The sequence below is a fragment of the Canis aureus genome, chromosome 24, assembly GCF_053574225.1.
Source record: "Canis aureus isolate CA01 chromosome 24, VMU_Caureus_v.1.0, whole genome shotgun sequence".
Taxonomy (NCBI): domain Eukaryota; kingdom Metazoa; phylum Chordata; class Mammalia; order Carnivora; family Canidae; genus Canis; species Canis aureus.
The window spans coordinates 7,805,540-7,828,019 of NC_135634.1; the positions used below are offsets into that span (position 1 = coordinate 7,805,540).

The 22,480-nt window shown below is 38.2% G+C and overlaps 1 protein-coding gene and 1 pseudogene across 17 annotated transcripts in view; one reads left to right on the forward strand and one right to left on the reverse strand.

The window, feature by feature from the left end:
- Positions 1–22,480, forward strand: part of STARD13 (StAR related lipid transfer domain containing 13) — a 514,444-nt gene that overhangs the window by 248,866 nt on the left and 243,098 nt on the right. The gene's annotated exons all lie outside the window — the stretch shown is intronic.
- Positions 449–1,268, reverse strand: LOC144296434 (transcription factor BTF3 pseudogene; annotated as a pseudogene).

Here is a 22,480-nt window from a genome sequence, read left to right on the forward strand (position 1 = left end):
AACATCATTCCTTCTATTCTAGATTTCTTCAGAGGTTCCCTTCATGGCATGAAATATACTCTGCTTGAATGTGACCTCCATGCCTTTATTTTATCTTTGTACAAAAGTGATTACTTGTTTCCTTGTACAAAGAGTAGATCATTCTTGTTTTTGTTTAATTGGTTGATCTTTTTAAAATATGACTAGAAAATAAATCAGACTTCTAACAGTATAATTCTAAAAAATTTTTATAATTGGGGCACCTGGGTGGCTCAGTCAATTAAGCATCTGACTCTTAGTTTTGGCTCAGGTCATGATCTCAAGGTCTGCTTGAGATTCTCTCCTTCTCCCTCTGCCCTTCCCACCTCCACCTCAAATAAATAAATAAGTAAAATCTTTTAAAAAATTTTTAAATTACAACCAGATTTGTGAAGTTATTTTTTTCCTAGGCAAAGAACTTTATTAACCTTGTTTCAAACTTTATTCTCAAGCTTCTTCAGCTTAATTAGCTGCAAAGAATGAATTGTGTATAAGCAAAAACTGAAAAGAGCTGCAGTGTCCAAAGGGCTTGGGCTTAAAAATATTAGAGAGCTATATTTTATCAGATCCATGAACAAAATTTTAAAAAGCAGTCATAATATAAAATAGCAGCTCCCAGTAACTTCTTCAAGTTTTATCTTCTTCAGAAGTTGACTCAATTCAGTTTGCTTCATTCTTGGAAGCTTCATCAAATTCTCCACAAGATCTGATACTTCATCATCATCATCCTCTTCGGTAGCAAGTGGTGCTTTTCCATCCACGGATTGTTTGGGCAGAGCTTCAGCCAGTCTTCTTAAACTAGTCAGACTGTCTGAACCAAGCTGGTTTAAGATACTGGGTAGCATTTCTGTCAGCTGCTTTGTCTCAGCATGGCCTGTAATGGTGAAAGTGTTCGCTGCCAGTGTTGCCTGAACTTTAGGGTTGTTAGAATGGATCACTGTTCCTTGGTTTGTGAACATATTCACTTCTTCAATACTAGAGATATTGTTTACCCCTAATTTCTTTAAGGAGAACTGAAGTTTTTTATCATCTGCTGTAGCTGTTCTATGAACCACCTTCTTTCCATGAGCAGTTCCTTTCCCACCAATGCGCACTTGTGCTTGCAGTTTGGCGAGTTTCTCCTGGTTCATGATAGTTTCTTTCATCTTATTGGAGTGCAAATGGGACTGCGCGGGGGACTAGGGTTGGCGCTCAGGGGGTCTTGGGCAGACCAGCTGAGGTTAGGCACACACACACGGGAACGCAAGATGGCAGCTCTTGTGAAGGTATTGAGATCAAAGGTACAGGACAGTCTTGCCTTCTAAGCATTAATGCCAAATTATTTTACATTTGAAAAATATAAATGGTGGTACCTGGGTGGCTCAGTCAGTCAAGCATCTGCCTGGGGCTCAGGTCCTGATCTCAGGGTTCTGGGATCCAGCCCTGCGTCAGGCTCCCTGCTCAGCAGGGAACCTGCTTCTCCCTCCCTCTCTCTCTGCCCCTTCCCCTGCTCATGTGTGCTCTCGCTCTCTCTCTCAAATAAATAAAATCTTTTTTAAAACAATATAAATGAAGATAAATAAAATCAACTTGAATATCAGAGAATGATTAATTTTCAAGTGAATTAATAGAACAGTTTTTTTTTGTTCTCTATAGTTTATGACAGGTGAAAGATGTTCATACACATTTTATTATCATATGACAAGAAAATAAAGAGCTAAAAGTGGTAGGTGATGGACAGGATGTGGTGAGAAGCAACCCTGCCTCTTTTACCAGAAAGCTCCTCAGCCTTCCTTCACTAGAGTTCCTTCTACTATAGCATGCGAAGTCAGGGAAGAAAGGACCCTTTTTCCTCCCAGAATTATTTGACTAGTGGAGTCATTCTTCCTTAAATGCCGGTTATGTATACCTGATGTATCAAGCATTATCTTAGCAGGATCTCTACACTCTGAAGGCCTGATATATGAGGCAAAAATATGAAGAGCCAGCAAGGTACAGGGGTCTTGGGACACCAAAATCACCAGCAGCAAACCCAACACAATGTTAAATGTCTGCCATAAGGCTATCAGTATGAGGATTGATGTCAAAAGGTTATGCCAGATCTTAGCCTGCCAGTGTGAGTGACGTGGGTGCAGCTGCCAGACTGCAGAGCAGGGGACCAAGTGGGTTATTTCAGGTCCCTGTGCTTCACCAAGTCAAAGAATGAATTGGCAATGCAGAACAGCATGCTACTGATTTCCAAATTCCTCTTACAGTTCAAAGGAAACAGAGAACACAATGAGGCTCTAGAAGAGATACAACTTAAGTGAGTTCTGAAGAAAGGGTAGAATTTAAATAAAGTAACTCAAGAGGAAAGCAGGATTCTCACCGGTAGAATTTGAGCTTCTGCATCTTCTTAAGCAGCTCCCCCTATTGGGAGTGCTCAGCCTGTGCCCCATCTCTATAGACTTCAACCAACAACCACATGGGCTGAAGAGCTCCTTCCAACCCACACAGAGGTCCTCCTGCAGGACTCAGCCCTGTGGTTATAGCTGCCCCTTAACTCTGGCAACCCACTCCAGTACTATGTCTCTTTTGGAAGTGAAGCCAAGCCACAAACAATGGTCTCTTCTAGGCAACTACTCTTGATCTTTGCCTGTTCTCTCAACCTGGCTATAGTTGTTCAATTCTCCTGGAGTTCTCAGAATCCAGCCTTGATATTGGTTTCCAGTTCTTAGTCTTCTGCAACCTAATAGATGTCCTTTGAGGCTTCTTGGCCCCTGGCTTCCAACTCCATTGGCTCTTCTCACCTCTGATTTTGGCATTTCTCTTGGCAGGGGATGAGAAACTCTATGTGGCAGGCCCAGCCTTATAGAAATGCACCCCCTCAGTCTCCCACACTTGTGAGTCTCCTTTTTCTACCCTCATAGCCCAGTAAACACTCAGGTGCTTCGAGAATAAAGACCAACTAAACACAGAGTGTGGCAAAAAGGACAATGTTCTCTCCACTGTGAGTTCCTCAAGACAGGTGACCATGTCTTTTCATTTTGATTCTCTATCACCTAGAGCAGAGTCCTGCATAAAATGGGCACTATTTAGTTAGATGTTTCTTGATTATCACTCCATGATAAGGTAGAACCATTTTAGTCCATCTCAGCTGAGATTCCCTGCTATGGAGATCAAAACATTAGGTGCCATGCCCCTCCACTCCCTACCCCAATTCCAAACCAAGATGCTATGCAGGATTTGCAAAGAGGGTAGTCAAAATTCTGTTTTCTTCTCAGCACATCATCCACCTCAAATTTTTAAAGGGGTTGAAATTGAAGAGTAAAGAAGGCAGCTCTGTTATTGGTGGAGTGGTCAATATGCTGTTTCTCTCTCACTTTAAGTCAAATAGGGGGACTCCTAGGACTGCACTGCATGACAGTACCCGAGAAGTTGACTGATATTCTCTGGACTTTAACAAGGTCCAGAAAATAGTGCCTAATTCCTTTCTAAGGGAAAAAAAGGCAAAAGGCTGTGCTTTGAACTGCCTGCCACAATAGTAGAACAAAAAGAGATCTGGGAGAGAACTGTTCTCCACTGATGGCAGCAGGTGCAGGTCCCTTGTCCTGGGCCAGATGTGACTCCTACACAAAAAGTCAGCATGAGAACTACTTGCAGGGGAAACTGATTGAGATAGAGGGGGTAGGCCACCAGATGTCCAGGGCTGAGAAAGAAATCCAGCATGTGACCTCCTGGAAAAAGATCGGCAATGGGAATCTGCCACATCCAGAGGGTGTAGATAGGATCTCATCTGACCAGCTAGTTCATCACAGAAGAGCTTTTGTTGTTGTGGCCTCAGGCCCCTTCCACCCATTGCAACCCCTCAGGAGACCAGGGTGTTCCAATGAGAGGGGAAAGAGGTATAAAAGGAAGGCTGAAAACCAAGGCTGGGAAACAGAAAAGCTTTCATTTGGGATCAGATTTGAAGCTTTTTATAATGACAGTGGACTGGATATTTCAGTTGCTAAAATGACATTGTTCTTCTGGTCACTCAAGGTGACCAAATTACTTTAAATCAGCTGTGTGATCCGAAGAGCCATGGTACTTCAGATTTCATCTGAAGAATGAGGAAGAAATGGTTAACAGAGGTTTTGAAGGCCAAATGCTGAAAAAGGAAGGGAAGCTGCTGTTTCATGCAGTTGAATTCAGCTGACCTAAATATAACAAATAATGAACTGACAAATGAAAAAATAAATGCACATGAGGAAATCATTACAAATTCAGTCATATGACTCAATTTGACTCAAGATATTATTTACCATAAATTCAATTTTAAAAGTTATCTCCAGTTCCCCTTCTAGTTTACTATTATCTCTGCTCTTAACAGGTCAAAATTCTGTCCTCCATTTTTTGACCATTTCAGGTGAATACTCTCCCTTACAGCTGCCAGTTCCTCTGACTTCTGCTCTCCTAAATTTTATTTTATTTTTTTAAAAGATTTTATTTTATTTATTCATGAGAGACACAGAGAGAGAGAGAGGCAGAGACACAGGCAGAGGGAGAAGCAGGCTCCATGCAGGGAGCCCGATGCGGGACTTGATCCCAGGACTCCAGGATCACACCCCGGGCCGAAGGCGGCACCAAACCACTGAGCCACCCAGAGATCCCCTGCTCTCCTAAATTTTAGAGCAATTTTATTCTTGAACCCAAGTAAGCCTTTGCCTTTTTTTTTCTTCTCCAGAACTTTCCTAATCTGCTACTCTGTGGACATATTCAAGACATATATCCTTTTCCTGCTTTTTAGATTCTTTTTTTCCAAAGTAAAAAATCCAAGATTTGCTGGCACATTGGATGCTTGGGCACCAGAGAAATTGGAACTGTTATCAAGTCAGACATGATTTGGGAAGAGGGTCCTATATGGTTTTTTGAGTCTCTCTTTTCTGCCATCGTTTTGGTTTTCACATGTAGGTCACCCGCCCTCTGTTACAGTTCACTATTTCAGGTCTTCCCATGGAATCATGAGCATATTTAACGAATTTGCTCTTTCCTCAGCGCAGCAAACTCTTTGAGGGCAGAGTAATGATTAAGCAGAGGCAAAAAATGAGTGCCCCAGGGGATAAAAGGATTAAAGAATTTGAGGACTACATCCCTGTGGACAATGGTATGATTGACTCTCCATCAAGATAGTTCCAATACTTTGAGGTGTTATTTTACAACATATATTTTAACATAGATCTTTGTGCTAAATCACTATTGTACTGTTATACTTACAGGCTTACTTACTCTTGTGCTATAGTACTAACTGGTAGACTTTTAAAGTTCTTTGCAGTTTATTAATATCAATTCATTTTATTCAAAAACATTTGCTTTTGCAGGCCAATGGATTCAGCATACTCTTAAGTAGTATTAAAGTATTGATTGGTCCGTGTTTAAAAAGCCATGACAAGTGGTTTTATATGATTTGATTTAGCTGTCTGCCTCCCTGATTCTTGGTTTGGCTGGCAGCAATCCAGTGCTTTAAACATTGGTTTAGTAAACTGAAGAGAAGCATTGCCCTTCAATCATTACAAAGTGGTAAACAACTAGGATTGAAGCTGGAGGAAGGGTCATCTAGTTGCAATTATTGCTATGAGATTTAAAATGTTTTTATTTGAAGGCAACCTCATAGTTCGTTTCATCTGAAGATGGTCTGTGATTGGACCATATTGTACAAGATAACTGTTCTTAAGGCCTTCATCATCTTTGCTTTAGAGCTGGGTACGCCAGCCAAGTTCTTCTTCCAGGGCTCATTTATCTCATAGGTGACACATTAAATAGAAGCAAATAAGTCAAAGTTCGAACTCCAGCCTCTATGTTGTCTTGGTCTGTCAGGTCAAATTAATCATCTAATAGTGTGCCCTTGAACGAGCTGCTTGCCATATACATTTAGCTGTCCAAACTGCATCCCCCACCACCACCAGTGGAAATAATCTCTGATGAGAAAACAAGCTCACAAAAGACAAAATTACCAGGCAAGTGGGACAGGAGGATGATTAGAAAGAGGATGTACGGTTTTCTTTTTTCAAATCAAGCACTAATGGCATGCTGTTTCCACTGGTGGTTGCTAGAGTCCCCTCAGTGTATGGCATTCCATGGGAACTCAACCTCCAAGCAAGCATTATGCCACCCGTGTGATATTTCTGTGGAACAACCTAAAGGAAATATGGGAGAAATATTAAGTGTCTTGTGAAGGAATCTAAATACATTCTGAAAGTTTGATTTCCTGGATTTTTTTCATTATTATAATGGAAGATCCAATGAGTTATCACTCAACAGTCCAGCCCAGACCAGATATGTTGGAAACTAAACATGAAGAATTCTGTTGCGTTTAGTGCTCCAGTGCCACAAGTGGACTGATAAATTGGATGAAGTTTGGATCCACAGGAATCATAACAGTAATAGGGGAGAGTGATTTACAGAGCATATTCAAAAGAACCAACTATGGCATAGTGTAGTAAAGTGATGGCGAATAGAAAACATGAAGCCAGAAGTATTTGAAGTGTATGAATGCCAGCGTGAAGAATTCTATTTCACATGAAGAGAAAATACTCCCTAGAAGCTAGACTTCATGGGATAAAATGAAAGGGAAATGAGTTTAAGCTGTTCACTAAATATTAATAGCTAGTACTTTTTAAAATTTATTTATTTGAGAGAGAAAGAGAGAGTGTGAGGTGGGGAGGGGCAGAGGGAGAGAAAGAATCTCTAGCAGATTCCCCAGTGAGCATGGAGCCCAACATGGGGCTACATGTCACAACCCTGGGATCATGACCTGAGCCAAAGTCAATAGTTGGACACTTAACTGACTGAGCCATCCGGGCATTCCACTAATACTTTTTTATAATTAAGAAAATGAAGCTATTATATCAATAAACTGTTATCAGTGAGATAGCATTTCTTTATAATTTCAAAAAGATACTGAATTCTAGGAATCAGGTCTAGGCTGTAGCAAATTCATGAAGAGTCTGTTTCCATTCTCTGAAATTATGAATTTTTGGTGTTCTTTTATCCATGTTTATTTAACATTTGTGTGCTAGATGCTACAGTACAACACTGAACAGAAACAGAGCCCTTGGCTTCACAGAGCTCATGGTCTACTGAGAGGACCAATGATAAACCAATAGCCACACAGATAAATTTCACATTACAGCTCATGTCAGTGCTCCGCAGGAAAGGACAAATAGTATTCCAAGAGTTAACAACAGTGACCTTCCCAGTCTGGGGAGGGTGGTAGGAGAAGTGACATTTCAGCAGAGGCCTGAAGAGGAGATACCTTCGAGGAGATAGGGGTAGAAGGAGAAGTTGTAAGGGGCAACAGGCAGTTCTGTGAAAGCCCTGAGACACCAGCGAGCAGGGCACAAGTTTAGTAACGTGATTAGTTTCACTTGAGACCTGACTTGCTCAGAAGAAAGAAAAATTAACGTGTAGGGTAAATGACCTGAGGTTACCCAAGAGAACCCAGAACTTCAGATAATTCCACTAAGAACATTCTATCCACATGACTTAGTGTCCATAAGATTTGACATGCTGCAATTATGCTTCTGCAGAGCAGCCTGGTCTTGGATCTTTGCACTCGCACTCGGGGCTGGGAAGATCTGCATGCTTAAGGAGTTTGATGTGGCCACTGCTGTCCTCTGTGGCCATAGAAATGTCTATTCTTTCTATGTTGGAAACTGAAAGGATAAGGCCCGTTAGAGGGAATAGTTGTGGGAAACTACTGGATGGTATTTTGACTTTGGTGTATTATTGTATAAAACCATGTTGAGAAATAAATTTCTTATATTCCACAGAAGTAATGAATACAATGGAGGGAAATTTAAAAGGAAATCCTTAGGATGCCTGGGTGGCTCAGTGGTCGAGCATCTGCTTTCGGCTCAGGGCATGATCCCAGGATCCTGGTATCAGGTTCCACATCGAGCTCCCCTTGGGGAGCCTGCGTCTCCCTCTGCCTGTGTCTCCGCCTCTCTGTGTCTCTCATGAATAAATAAATAAAATCTTAAAAAATAAAGGGAGATCCTTAATATCATGTAATTGAGGAATTACAATTTCTAAAATTCCATAAGTATTTCCTCATGAATGATTTTCTGAGGAAGTGACGCATAATCCCTATGTATAGGGACACTCCTGGGTCACACCCTTATTGAGAATGAACATAGGCTAACTGTGAGGTATTTAATAGGTGTTCTGTGGGAAGGACACATCAAAAAAAGTTTAGTGAATTACGTTTAACAGAGGCTAGGTGAAACAAAGCTAAAAACAGATTTTCTTACTGCCCAACTGATAAAGTACTTAATATTTTTTATTAATATAAATTGTAAAACTCTTGTAAGGTAATAATATTTGACATTGCCCAAACTTTTTCTTTTTTGGAGCATCTTTTTTTCTCCTTGAAATACACAATTCCTCAGAACCAAATATTTCCTATATACCACTCATATAGGTGATCTAAAATTAGGAAAAAAGTCATTACTATTTTTTGGTTCTAGAATTTATTGCCACTTTGTTGCCTTTGTAATTATATCTATAGTTCTGAGCTGAGCAGATAAGACCATTCACTGTCTGGACTCAGTCCATTTTTTTCTTCCATTTCCCCTGCCCCAGCACATGTACTTTATGCTGTAGCCACAATGAACTTCTCCCTTGCCCTGAAAACACCTCCTTTTCTTCTGTCCGTATCTTCCATAGTCCCCTCTGCTGGAAAGCCGTTGGTCCCCACCTGTTACTTCCCTTTGCTCCTGGCCCCACTTCTGCTTGTCAAGAGTCTGTTCAGTCTTAAAAATCTAGCTCAAATATCTTCTCTGGCACTTTGTTCTTCCTTCTGTTAAAACATTTTCACCATTATATTCTTATTTATCGGTTTCTCTGACCCTTCCCTGCTTCTGCCTTCGCCAGGCTGAATTTCTTGCTTCTGAAATGACAGAGACAGTACTCCAGTTTGTATACAGTCTTACCTGACACAGCATCCAGCACACAAACGAAATATCTATACTGAGTGCATGAACTTGAATTTGTGTGTGCATCCATATGTGTAATAAAGATATTCTCTACTTTTAAATAAAACAAATCAGACCATAAAAAAACCTCTCTGATGAGGAACACAACTTATCTTTACATGCATTTTTTATTGCACTTATAAAGTATTAAAATTATGTATTTCTATGAGTCATATGGTAACATTGTCCTTGAGCACAGGGATCTTAACATACTCATTTTTCATTCTTAGCACTTAGCATAGATCCTGGCATTTAGTAAATGGCCAATAAATGGTGCTTGAATTAAATGGAATTGAATGTTGCTCAGCCACTTGCTGCTACCCCTGCTGATGTAAGGACTATCTCAGCAAAGTGACAAAATGTTTGAACTCTGGGATCAAAATGCTTGGTTTCAATCCTAGCTCTTCATCAGCTCTGTGACCTGAACCATTTTGTCTTTTGCTTTGTCATCTGTAAAAAGAAGATGTTCATATTGTCCAATTCTGGGGCTGTTGCTTTAATCTTAATCTATATTTATATCTATTTCTGCATTTATTCTATTTATTTTGATAATATAGTGTCTTTCCCAAACCTTCCCAGTAAGGGAACATAAGCGCTATATTATACAAGGGAAAACATCTACCCTTTCTAAATTCTATTAAATGTCAAATCAGAGATGAGGATCATATCAATAAAGGAGTTACCTGAGCAAATATGAGGTTATAATTTGCATTCGGTAATGATTATAATTTGCCCAACCAAAATGATCTCATTTGATTGTAAAATGACCTTATTTCTCAATTTTTAGACATTGTTGTAAAGCTTTTATGAAAAATTCTGTAAATGTCAGGGGAAAAATTACTATAGGACATATTTTTTATTTGTACTATTTTACAAAGTCTTTAAAATATATATTATTTGATTCTCATAGGAACTCTGTAAAGAAAACCAGATCTAGTTTTGCAGTCCAGCTGGGTGATGGCACAAATAAATGACAATGGGCATAGTGTATACTGAGTATCAAATGTACATTTTAAATAATTAACACAGGTTTTCAGAGCATGAAATTATTCCTGAGAACCACTGTCATTGGGATAAAAATATTATAGAAGAGGTAGAGTTTCAGGTGGGCCTTGGAAGGTAAGATTTAGGCAAGTGTAAAGCAGAGAGGACGGAAGTTGACATGTATTTGGTATGTTTAGGGTGATGAGCTCAACATATGGCAGGAGTGGAGGCTAAGCTGGTGCTGGAAGCTAAGTCTGGTGGTCTATACTAGAGTGCTGAGTATAGAGCATGGCTTGGAATGCCATGCCGACCCACACATTCCCCAAATTAAACTGTTCACTTCCCTGCAGACACCACTGGCTAACATCCTCCATGAATCACAAGTATGATAGGCATGGAAGGTCTTGAGTCACCCTCCCCCAGGGACCTAGAGCCAGACACTGGCTTCCCCCTATTAAAATAAAGCTTTGCTCAACTGCTTCATTCAACAACAATAACCAGCACCATCATTGTTCCAGCACTATAAAAATACTCATTCAGCCACTAAAATTTACCAAACATTCCTACCAGAATTGTATTGGCTATTGAGAATGGCTTTAATAACAGGACTTTGTTCATTTGGTTTTTAGATGTGTTATTACTGATTTACCCATCCAGTCAATTTCGATTTTCTGTGCTGGGTAAAAAACTAACCCCCCAGCCTCATTCCCTGGACCAGAAAAAAGAAAAAAACAAAATATAAAAGAACTACATGATAACCACGGAAAGTAATCACGTACTTTCCTGCTCTAAATTAGGGTTTTCAATTCTGATATGGATTTTTCAGGGATATTGTAGTCTTCCCTGAAAGTATTACAAATAGGATGCATTCTCATCTTCTGTGAGTTGGGGGTGGGAGTGTGCAGGAGGAGGAGGCTAACATAAGAGGGAGGAGGTCAGAGTGAGAGTGATTTAAATCCTCTGTTAAATTTCATGTAACTCCATGAGACTAATGTAACATTTTTTTCTGTTGTCATGCAGAACTACTAGACTTAATATGCATACTAAGAGCCTTAGCACTGACTGTAAAAAGATAGATAACCTCTGAATAGATAACTTTGTTTTTGTCGTTCAGAGAAAGCCCAGTATTTTTCACTTGGTGTCCTTAAGTTCACACACACTTCTGTGTGTAGTCTTTCTTCTCAAATGTCCCCTCAAATCAGAAAGAAGACATAAAGTAAAATTAAATGTTTTTACCAGAAGATGATTCTTGTTTGCTACTTTAGATCTTTAAAGCACATACGTACCATTTATAACCCGTTCTCAGAGTAATCTTTTGAGAAAAATGATGCACTGGTTATTGATAAAAATTAAGATGCTTAGGGCTTTTGCTTGATTTTATTCCAAATCTTCAGGAATAACAACAACAAAAAGGTCATTTTTAATAACAATAAAGTGGCAATGAGAAATAAGTCATGGCTGTAAATTATAAGCTGAACCCGTTAAGAGTCTCAGTACTTTTTCTCATACGCACAATACCATGTAGCATCCTACTGGACAACCGCCCATGGCCCACTGCATTGTTTCCTCAAGCTAGCAGCCCCTTCTCCACGGTGGCCACCTGTCCCAGAACTGTCTCCTTGACCTTTTAACAACATTTGGTATTGTTTCCTGGAGGGCCCATGACCACCCTGGTTCCCTGGCTTCTATAGTAGAGCAGTACCTTGGTACTTCCTTTACCTCTCTGATTGCTCCTTCGTGAGCTCATTGGCTCCTCCCTGTGTTTCCTTAGTGCAGGCACTGCCCATGGTCTCTCCCATCAGGGAAGCATCTCAATCACAAAGCTTTATCCTCCATAAAGACCAAATCTATAGCTAAACCTGCCTCCACCTGCCTTTTGAATTAGAATCCCCCATTTTTGATTCTATGTTTGGCATTGCCCCTGGCAATATGTCTTTATGACACCTTCAACTTATTCCTTTTCCATCTCTTCCTCAACCCCTTCTTCTGGAATATGTAAATCTTCTCTAAATCATAAACTGTATTAGGACAACCCTTTTGCGTGTTTTCATTTTTACTTAAACTTAGATATCCTCAGCACTTAGAATAACGCCTGGCATATAGCTGACATCTGGTAGATATTGGATGAATGAATGAATGAGTATCACCCCATCTGTACCCACTGCAAACCAGCCTAACTCTCCTCTGCATCCTTGCGGTCACCTCTGCTTAAAGCTTGGGTGACTGTATTATTTATCACCTAAACTGAGTGGAAAGAGGCACTATTAATTTTTAGTGTGAAAGGGGCACTATTAATTATTATGCTGGGACACTAGTCATAAATTTGGGAAGTCTGTGGAAAACCTGGTTGAGTGCTTATTCTAATCATTGGCATTATTATTATTATTATTTTTTACTTTTCCTCCTCATATGTTCCCCTACAAGTCAGCTACCAAGACGTGTATCTTGTCTGCCTTTGAGCTTCTCCTCTTTGCACCCTCACTTTCTTTCACTTGACTGTTTCAGGCTTCACCACATCTAGCCTGGTTACTACTAATAATTCCTTGACTGGCCTGGTTGATCCCTAACCAGTCTCTGCAGTGTCTGTCATTGGCCATTCTATTTCCAGTACATGTGGCTGCCAGATTAATCTTCCTAAGGAATGACTACAGTAATATATCCCTACCCAGAAGAGTTCTGTAAGTTCTCTATTAACTTTGAAGTAAATGCAGACTTCGGGTTTTTAAAGTTCTCAACCTTGAACTAATTGACATTCGTAGGTATACATGTTAGAGACCTGAGCCACTCAAAGCAAAATTGGTGTCACCTGGGAGCTTATTAGAACTAAAGACTCTTGGACTCCGTCATTAGACCTGTAGAATTATAATCTACATTGTAACAGGATTCCTGAGTGATCTGTATACACATTGAAATTTGAGAAGCACTGCTCTAACTTTAACCTAACTGGGAAGAATCACAGTTCCAAAATCACACCCCCAGAGTTTCACTTGCATGCTTTGTTCATACTGGTCTCTTTTTATAGGATACCTCTTCCTACCTTCTCTCCTTATTGTAATTGTATTAATCTTCCAAAGGTAAACCTCAGCCACTACATACTCTACAAAACCTTTTCTGAAGCAACTACTATCTTTGCATTCTGTGAGCACCATAGTGTTTAATTTCTACTCTTACTACTATCTCACTTACCTTATGTTACAGTTATTTAGGTACTAAGTTTACATACATCTGCATTCCCCACTATACTATAAGCCCAATGTAAGCAGGGACTATCTTTTTTTCTTGTGATAAAAGATACATAATATAACATTTACAATTTTAATCATTTTTGTGTGTACAGGTCTGTCTGTTTAAGTAGATTTATATTGTTGTGCAACCACCACCATCCACCTCCAGAATAGTTTTTACTCTTTCAAACTGAAACTCATACTCATTAAACATCAACTTCTCTTTCCTCTCTTCCTGCAAACCATGGCAACTACCATTCTACTTTCCATCTCTGAATTTGACTACTGTATATACCTCATATATATAGAATCATACAGCATTTGTCCTTTTGTGTCTGGCTTATTTCACTTAGCCTGATGTCTTCAGAGTTTATCTGTGTTGCAGCCTGTATCAGAATTTTCTTCCTTTTTGAGGTCAGTTAATATTCCGTAGTACATATATACTGCAGTTTCTTTATCCACTCATCCATCAATAAGCATCTAAGATGCTTCCACTTTTTGACTATTGTGAATAATACTGTTATGAACATGGATATAAAAACATCTGTTTAAGTCCCTGATGTCAGTTGGGCGTACACCCAGAAGTGAGATTGCTGGGTCATATGGTAATGCTACTCCTTCATTTTTTGAGAACTCTCCATACTATTTTCCATTGCAGTTGTATCGTTTTATATTTCCACCAGCAGTGCATAAGGATTCCAGTTCGCTACATCTTCACCAACACTTGTTTGTTTTTTTTCTGTTTTGGGTGGGTTTTTTGTTATGTTTTGTTTTGTAATAGCCATTCTAATGGGATAGTTATGAGATGGTATGTCCTTGTGGTTTTGATTTGCATTTCCCTAGTGATTAGTGATGTTGAGCATCTTCCCATGCGCTTATTGGCTATTTGGATGTCTTCTTCGGAGAAATGTCTGTTCAAGTCTTTTGCCCATTTTCAATCAGGTTGTTTCTTTTTTGTTGTTGTTGAATTGTAGGTGTTCTTTGTATATCCTGGGTATTAACTCCTTATCAGATATATGATTTACTCATATTTCTCCCATTATGTATGTTGCCTTTTCACTCTTTTGTTAGTATCCTTTGATAAACTATTTTTATATCCCTACTTTAAATGGCGTCTGGTCCATATTTATATTTTCAGTGTAATTGAGTTCTTAAATGATGCTTAATTAATGATTTATCACTTTACTTAAATTTATTATACAATCTAGCTAAATCTAAATTAACTTTGCTTTAAAGTTACTTGGGACAAGTCCAATGGGAATGAGGAACTTCACATATAATTGTAAACATTTTCAGGCTTGAACTCTACTAAGATATATAAAAGAGGTTTCAAAACACTGTACTGAAAATTTCCCATCACTGTCCCTAGATTTAGAATTTTGGCAACTTCCACAGGGAGGCTTTGAAAGTTAATTCCTCTTGTATGACAAGAAAGAGATGAGAAATTATTTGTGGGACAATCAGATGAAAGTTTAAATCCTTGTGTTTGGCTATGGGCTGTCCCATGATCAAAGACAGATGGGAAATAGAAAGTAACTCTGAAAGAATGAATTTTCAGGGAAGTAAGGATGTTTATAAAAATTCTGAATGTTCCCTGAAGCATGACTTCTGTTGATCTTGCTCTACTTAGATGCATCATTAATATGACAGTAGTGAATAAAAAAAGCTAGTGAATATTTGTAGGATGGTAAAATGAAAGAGATAGTAGTTTCTTCATTATTTCTGAACTGCATTACTTAGATAATTTATAAGCCAAGAAATCCACTAATAATATCTCTATTAACAATTCTGATTCTCTTACTTTCTCACATTCTGGTCTTTCTGTTCTGTGATTTATTTTTAGTTGTAAAACTGTACCACAAATTATCTTTAGCCTATCGAGTCACATTGGTTGTGTACTGCTATGAACATGTGCCCTCTGTAGACAGCTTAATGGAAATTCTGATTGTTCTGGTTGGTTTGCATTTGAAAGGATTACATAAAACTTTGAGTAATTAATTAGCACAGCATCCCAACAAAGAGGTAGTTGATTTTTTACAATAAAAGGTCAAGCAAGAGAAAGTCAATTTGAAGGCAGAAGATATTGCCTTCCTAGGGTCATTTTTATTCTGAGTTATGAAACAACTTCAAAGGCATGAGTCAAGCACTTAGTATTTCTGGTGCAAAACATTACTACTGAGCAACTGTAGATCTATCACAAGATCTCTACTGGATTAACATAAGTGAGAGCTAATAATGGCCAATTCATGCACAGATGTAGGTGTATTTAAAGGGTATGTGTGGGTAGTCAACCAGGGTCCTACTTAGCCTTCATTATAATTCTCTATTTACTCTATTTACCCAACCCCTGCCTTTGTGATGAATGATCCATTTGGAGCAAATTTTGTGCTCTTGCAAATATGTAAAGTTTACACATTTTCCCCAGCTGCTTGGTATAATGCTTTAAATGTTTTCCCCTGACTATTCTTGACTCATTCACTTACCTGTGTTCTGACGTGATTTGTCTGATTGTTTACATTAAAAGAAATGAACAGGAATAGAGAGTTAAAGCCAGGAACATATGGATCTTTCTGAGTTTGATTAGTTATATCATAAGTCTAAAGTGTGACAGGTGTTTCTGAGACAAGAGCTATTTTTTAAGGCTTTTGAGCCTTAGTTGGAGTTTACACAAATAAATGCTGTGACCACATTTTCCCAATTTCAGTTCTGGAAAGAAGAAGAAAACCAATAGGTATTGTATAAACAACTTAAATTGAAAAAGTTCATGTGTTGAGTATCAAACTTACCTGAAATCATACAGTTTTAGAAACAGGGTATCTATTGTTTCTTTCACTTTGCATGAAGTAAATGAGACCCAGTGAGTTTAAGGGACCAACCTGATGCTATATAGCTCACTAAGGGCAGTGCTAGAATGAGACTCAGGAACTGGAAGACATCATAGCTCAGTGTCCTCACTATTACATATCATCTTCCTTCAGTTAATCCTTTTGATAAGCACTGTATTAATCAATTCTTGCCTTTATAATTAGAGGAAACCATGTCTATTGATGGAATCAACAAGTTGTTCGTCTATTAAACATTGAAATTTTTCTTGTCCTAATCTTCCTATTGGAAGAAGAATGCTAAAGTGGCAAAATATTTTTGACAAGGTAACAAAATCCTATCCAGTGTGAAATCCTTAATGACATCAGTCTGAAATGCAGAACGGTTGCTATTTACATACAGAGACTTAAGGAGTGTACGCTTTGTTAACAGTTTTTCAGAAAGGACATAGTATTAATGGACATTTAAACAAAGCAAATGTAGAAAGAAAAAAAGAGCTGACCTTTTTATACAGTATGCTTTCGGATGCTAGTGAGGGTGAAAATAGACAAGACTTAGTCTTACAGAATTTCTCTTTGCTTAGATGGTAGAAGCATTGACAATGGGGAAGGAAAGAACTGATACATAATAAAATCCTTTCTCCTATTAAGACTTATGTTAACATGTTTTATACCAGTTTATTTAGAGATGGTGTGAATTGATACTAAACTTTGAGACAGATTTTAGATGAAACTAATTATTAGCACTTTAGTTAAAGGAAATATACAGAACTAAAGCAGGGCAACATTCAGAAAGGGTGATTTTGTTCTGCATATGAACGCCATGCAAAAACCCAGGTAACCTCTTACATTATAATTAAACGTTAAAATAAATCCTAGGACATTAAAAAAGTAGTACAAGCGGTTTTCTCTGTATGTTAATTTCCTGTTGTTGAGATTACTGTAGTGTGGAAAACTGTTCCCTCCTGCCCAAATCCGGCTGAACATGAGAAGGGTACAGTGAGATAAAAATTCAGCCTAAGTGATATTAGCAAACTTTTACTGTATATTAATTTCCTTCTGTCTTTCTGAAACTAATTGTGCTATGCAAATCAGTGCCCCCCTATTCCCCAAGCTCAGCTAAAAATGAAAGATGGAGCAAAAATTCAGCAAAATTGGCTCACAAATACAAAAACTAATTTCCTCTTCTAGAAGAATAAAAAGTGGTAAGTATAATTATTTATAACCAATTAATATATAAGAGCTCATAGTAGTAGATAGTTATAGGTGCCTGTTCTAAATGCTTTATAAATATGGTCTTATTTAACATTCACAACAGTCCAATGAAGCAGAGTACATTATTATCCTCATTTCACAGGTGAGACTCAGAGAAGCTGTAATTTGTTCTAGAAAGTGGCAGAGCTAGTCTGGAAAAGATAAAGGCCATGAACAATGTGCTTATGTACTTTATCCTGCAGTTTATATCCATTTGTGGTAATCCGGACTGTCATGATAGTTTATCTTTTGAGTATAAAATCAGAAATATCTGGAGAAATTAAAAGATTGTGGATCTATTGATATTTCTTGAATTACTTAACAAATATTTACTGAGGACCAACTATGTACTAAACCCAAGGATTCTTAAGTAGCTCCCAAAACAAGGGAGATTTTTCTTCCAATTGCCTTCAGAACAAACTTTACCTAAAATATATATCATGTATGTCTATGTGTATGAACATAGACACACATTCCTTAAACAAAGAGAAAGGGAGCTTTCAAATACCTCTTTTTTTTTTTTTTTTACAAGCCTAGAACAAGTGGTAGTTTATTGGGAGACATATACATTCCCAAGCTATGTTCAGTTTGCTTTGAACTACTAGAACTGTTCCCAGTCTTTGTTCAGGATTTTTTTTTTTAAGATTTCATTTATTCATTCATGACAGACAGAGAGAGAGAGAGGCAGAGACACAGGCAGAGGGAGAAGCAGGTTCCATGCAAGGAGCTGGATGTGGGACTTGATCCCAGAACTCCAGGATCATGCCCTGGGCCGAAGGCAGGCGCTAAACTGCTGAGCCATCCAGGCATCCCTAAAGTGATAGTTTAAATATGAGCATATACTTGTTAGTTGAATGAAGAGATACATGAGAGAATGTGACATGAAAAATAAAAAATAAATAAATAATTTTACCACAGAGATATAATTATTCATCATTTTTAATTAAGAATTTTTAAAGGTATTTGAAGGAAGAAAATCTTGGTAAAAGAAATTGCCATTTTCATTGGAAAAGACCAAATTTGGGACACCTAGGTGGCTCAGTGGTTGAGCATCTGCCTTTGACTCAGGGTATGATCCCGTAGTTCCAGGATCAAGTCCCGCATCGGACTTCCTGCATGGAGCCTGCTTCTCCCTCTGCCTATGTCTCTGCCTCTCTCTTTCCATCTCTCATGAATAAATAAATAAAATCTTTAAGAAAGAAAAGAAAAGACCAAATTTAATTTGGCTGTGAAGATTGAGAAGTAGGTAGGCTCTTCATCTGTGTCAGCACAAAAATAAACGTCTACAGAGGCACCTGCTAACTGTCTCAATGCTTTGAGAAGCTGAGAACTACAAGTAGGAGAATGTACTTCTGAATTGGTTTCTGAGATGTCCAATGAGACTAAATAGAAATAAAGATATCCCACTTGAAAGGTTGTCAGATAAAATACAGGACAATACAATTACAAATACTGCATGGGACATACTTCTATTAAAAAAAACTCTTTGTTCTTTTATCTGAAATTCAAATTTAACTGGGAATCCTGAATTCTTATTTGCTAATTTTGGCAGCCTTACTCAACTTTCCAAGCCTTATTCTGGCTTCTCACTTCTGGTGGCTCCCATTGTCTTGGTCAAAAATTCCAGTAGGGTATGTTTGTGGTGATGAGAAAGGATGGAATGTGATGGTATCTCTAACAGGGAATATTGGGAGAGCCTCCCAGAAAACCTCTGAGTTGGAAGCTGTAAAGTCCTGCCTATAGAAGCCCTTGGAAGACACGTTATGTATTGGGCTGGCTCCTCATAATGTCTCTCTTGGCCTCTCTGGAATTAGTCGGCCTGCCTTCACTTCCATAGCCATGCCCTTATTTCTGTTCAGGATGGCTCTTATTCTTAAGTATTTTCTCATCTGTACTCTTGTGTAAGACTCTTCATGGCACAGGGTCTTACAGTATACTACTATCTCCAGCATCAGCACAGAGACCAGGACATAGTAGAGGACCAACAAATATTTGCTAAACTTGAGATTCTCAAAGATTTTTGTTGTTGATGATGTTTTTCTGCTAATAATGGTAAGGAGGAAACTCAGATTAAATTATTCTCTCCTAAGCCCTCATTATTCCTCTTTACTTTTAAAAGTCCATAGGAAAGATAGAATCACACAGAATTCCATTGTATTTTGTGTCCAGCATAATGTCTTATATATAGGATGTAAAATATTTGTTGAGTGAACGAATGAATGCTAATTATGATATTCGAGTACAAGGAGGGCTGACATAAGTTGTACCTGCATCTTATAGAAATAACCTTTCATCAGAGGAGCTTTTCTGTATTAAAGGAGCTGGGCCAGAATGGGAGAGGGGGCTGGTTAGATGTTACTCAGCTTGGGACATATTGAGAAGAATTGGTGGAGGGGTGCCTTGAGGAAGTGAGGAAGAGGGATTACTCATAGGGTTCATTCCCCTAAGATAGGAAGTGTTTGAAGTAGGAAGAGAAACTGGGGACATAGGCAGTACCAAACAACAGTGATAGAAGGAAGAAGGGGAAGGAAATCACAAACCCTGTTATCAGAAAGGGGAGGGAGGGTTCCTACAGCTCCTGAGCCCTCTGGGCTCTTTTTCCAAGTGGCCATATATCTGAAAGGGACAGATCTCAATCTATATGCATTAGTTAGGGAGTACCCACAGGCAGAGATTACTAAATTCTTATTTTCACATAAAACATCAATCTTCTTAAACGTAATTCAATTTGAAATACTTATTTTTGTGGAATGTGATATTCCACATGTGAATATCACATGCCACAAAATATTTGATCTGGGCCAGATAAAAATACTGTGAGTCACAACCGAGTCCCCCCCGCCCCCATCTTCTCTAATTGGTTTACATTATACAATAAGGCAAAGGCATAATAGATAGTTAGCTAGCTGCTGTTTAATCTTGGAATATTTTCCCACCAGAATAAAAGCAGACATAGAACAGGTTAAAATAAATTTAACAATACCATGCTAAATATTTAAGTAAGTAGATACTAAACCATAAAGAATGGTTTTTAATTCTTGAAGACATTTTCTTGTTGTTTTTACTAGTCCAAAAAAAGAAAAAAAAGCTTGTCCTTCCTTTTTTTTTAAGAGCTACTCACTTTTGGGAAGTGATAGTCTCAATCTTTTTTTTTCTATTGCAGTTAACCAGAACACAACTATCTTGGACTGAATTTAGTTGAAGTCAGCCTGTATGTAGCATTGATCAACTGTTTAAGGCAGAGAACTGTCTTCAGGTTTCAGAACTCTGCTTAAAATTGTTGCCCAAGTATATGCCTTATTAGAAATAAATTAAAAGAAGGTACAGAACAGCTGGAAACATTATTTTTCATGTCTAATATACATTTTGTAAAATAAAAAATGGTAAAAAAAATTAAGTCATTCAGACTATGATATATCACATCCCTGACTTGATGAAAATTGTTTCCTTTTTTCTTGATATATTATCTACATTGTGACAGAGGGGCTGATGAGTGTTCATGCTGTTAATGCTGTCATAAATCATTTTGCTATATACTTATTTTAATGTATTTTTAAGGCAAACTTGGACTACTGGATACTTATACAGTACTCTTTTATAGGACCATGGATAACTCCTGTCATAACCTCTAAAAATCCTTCATAAAAAATAAACTTTTAGCTTGAATCCAAAAGGTTAGCTTTCATAATAGTTCATCTTTGAACCCCCAGCAATAAGCTCCTTTCACTAAATGTTGATATAATATCCGGCCTATCAAGAGAAATCAGTGTTTAATGCTTATGAAAGGCATAGAACTGTGCAAATGTGTTGTTTTATAAGGCATTAATCCAGAGATCCAATAATATGTACAGTGAACTTTATCTTGACAGGTAAATCAACCCACTGCTAAGTAAAACAGCCAGACAATACTACCCTTGTTGTGAACTGCAGGTGTTTCAGAAGCCGGGTAAACGCAGGAGAAACCTCACAGCCTCAGATGGCAGGAGTGAATGGTAGTGAAGGAAGCAAAGCTTGGTGAGTTGGTTAGGCAGGTGCTTGGGACATTTAAAGGTGAAAATAGAAATAAAAAATCAAAAGCAGGTGCCTGTTTAGCTTTTATGGCCTTACTAGAAATAATGACAGAGCTAACATTAGGAACACAATCGATTCAAATAGTTCTTTCTAAAAAATCTTGGTTTGGAAGAATGAATTAATGCTTTGGAAATTACGCTGCTCTCAGGATTTTTTTATTTTTTATTTTTTATTTTTTTTTGCTCTCAGGATTAATTGCATCCAGATTAATTACAGGAGAATCCTGTTAAATCTAAGAACAAACATATTTATCAGCCTCAGAATTATTATTAAATCCCTCCAGTGTCGGTGACAGAGTTCTATCCTCTATCCTGCCTTTTAAAAAAGATTTTATTTATTTATTTGAGAGAGTGAGGGAGACAGCTAGTATGAGAGAGTCAGCACAATGGGGTAGGGGGTCAGGGGAAGGGCACATGGAGAGGGAGAAGCAGACTCCCCGCTAAGCAGGAAGCCCAAAGTAGGGCTCCATATGGGGCTCCATCCCAGGACTCTGGGATCAAAACCTGAGCAGAAGGCAGACATTTAACCGACTAAGCCATCCAGACACCTGTCTATCCTGTCTTTTTTAAGCAAACCATATAATCTTAGGAAACATTATTTGCAAGAATTTTTAACAGTTGTTGCCAAGTGCTATATATGTACATATAATTTGCTTACAGAGCCAAGCTTAAGCTATTCTGCACCTGTGATCCTGTGCATAGGGTGAAGAAGCCTTTTACCCCTCTGATAGGAGTCTCCAACCAATAGTATTAAGAATGCTTAAAATAGGGACAGCCCGGGTGGCTCAGCGGTTTAGTGCCTGCCTTCAGCCCAGGGCGTGATCCTGGAGACCTGGGATTGAGTCCCACGTCTGGCTCCCTGTAGGGAGCCTGCTTCTTCCTCTGCCTCTCTCTGTGTCTCTCATGGATAAATAAATAAAATCTTAAAAAAAAAAAAAAAAAAGAAAGCTTAAAATAAAACAACCATTGGGTGGATTTTGTGTTACGCCAATAATATCTTGCTGACAATGTTTATTTATTTATTTATTTATTTATTTATTTATTTATTTATTAAGATTTTATTTATTTATTCATGAGAGACAGCAAGACAGAGACACAGGCAAGGGAGAAGCAGGCTCCACGCAGGAAGCTGGATG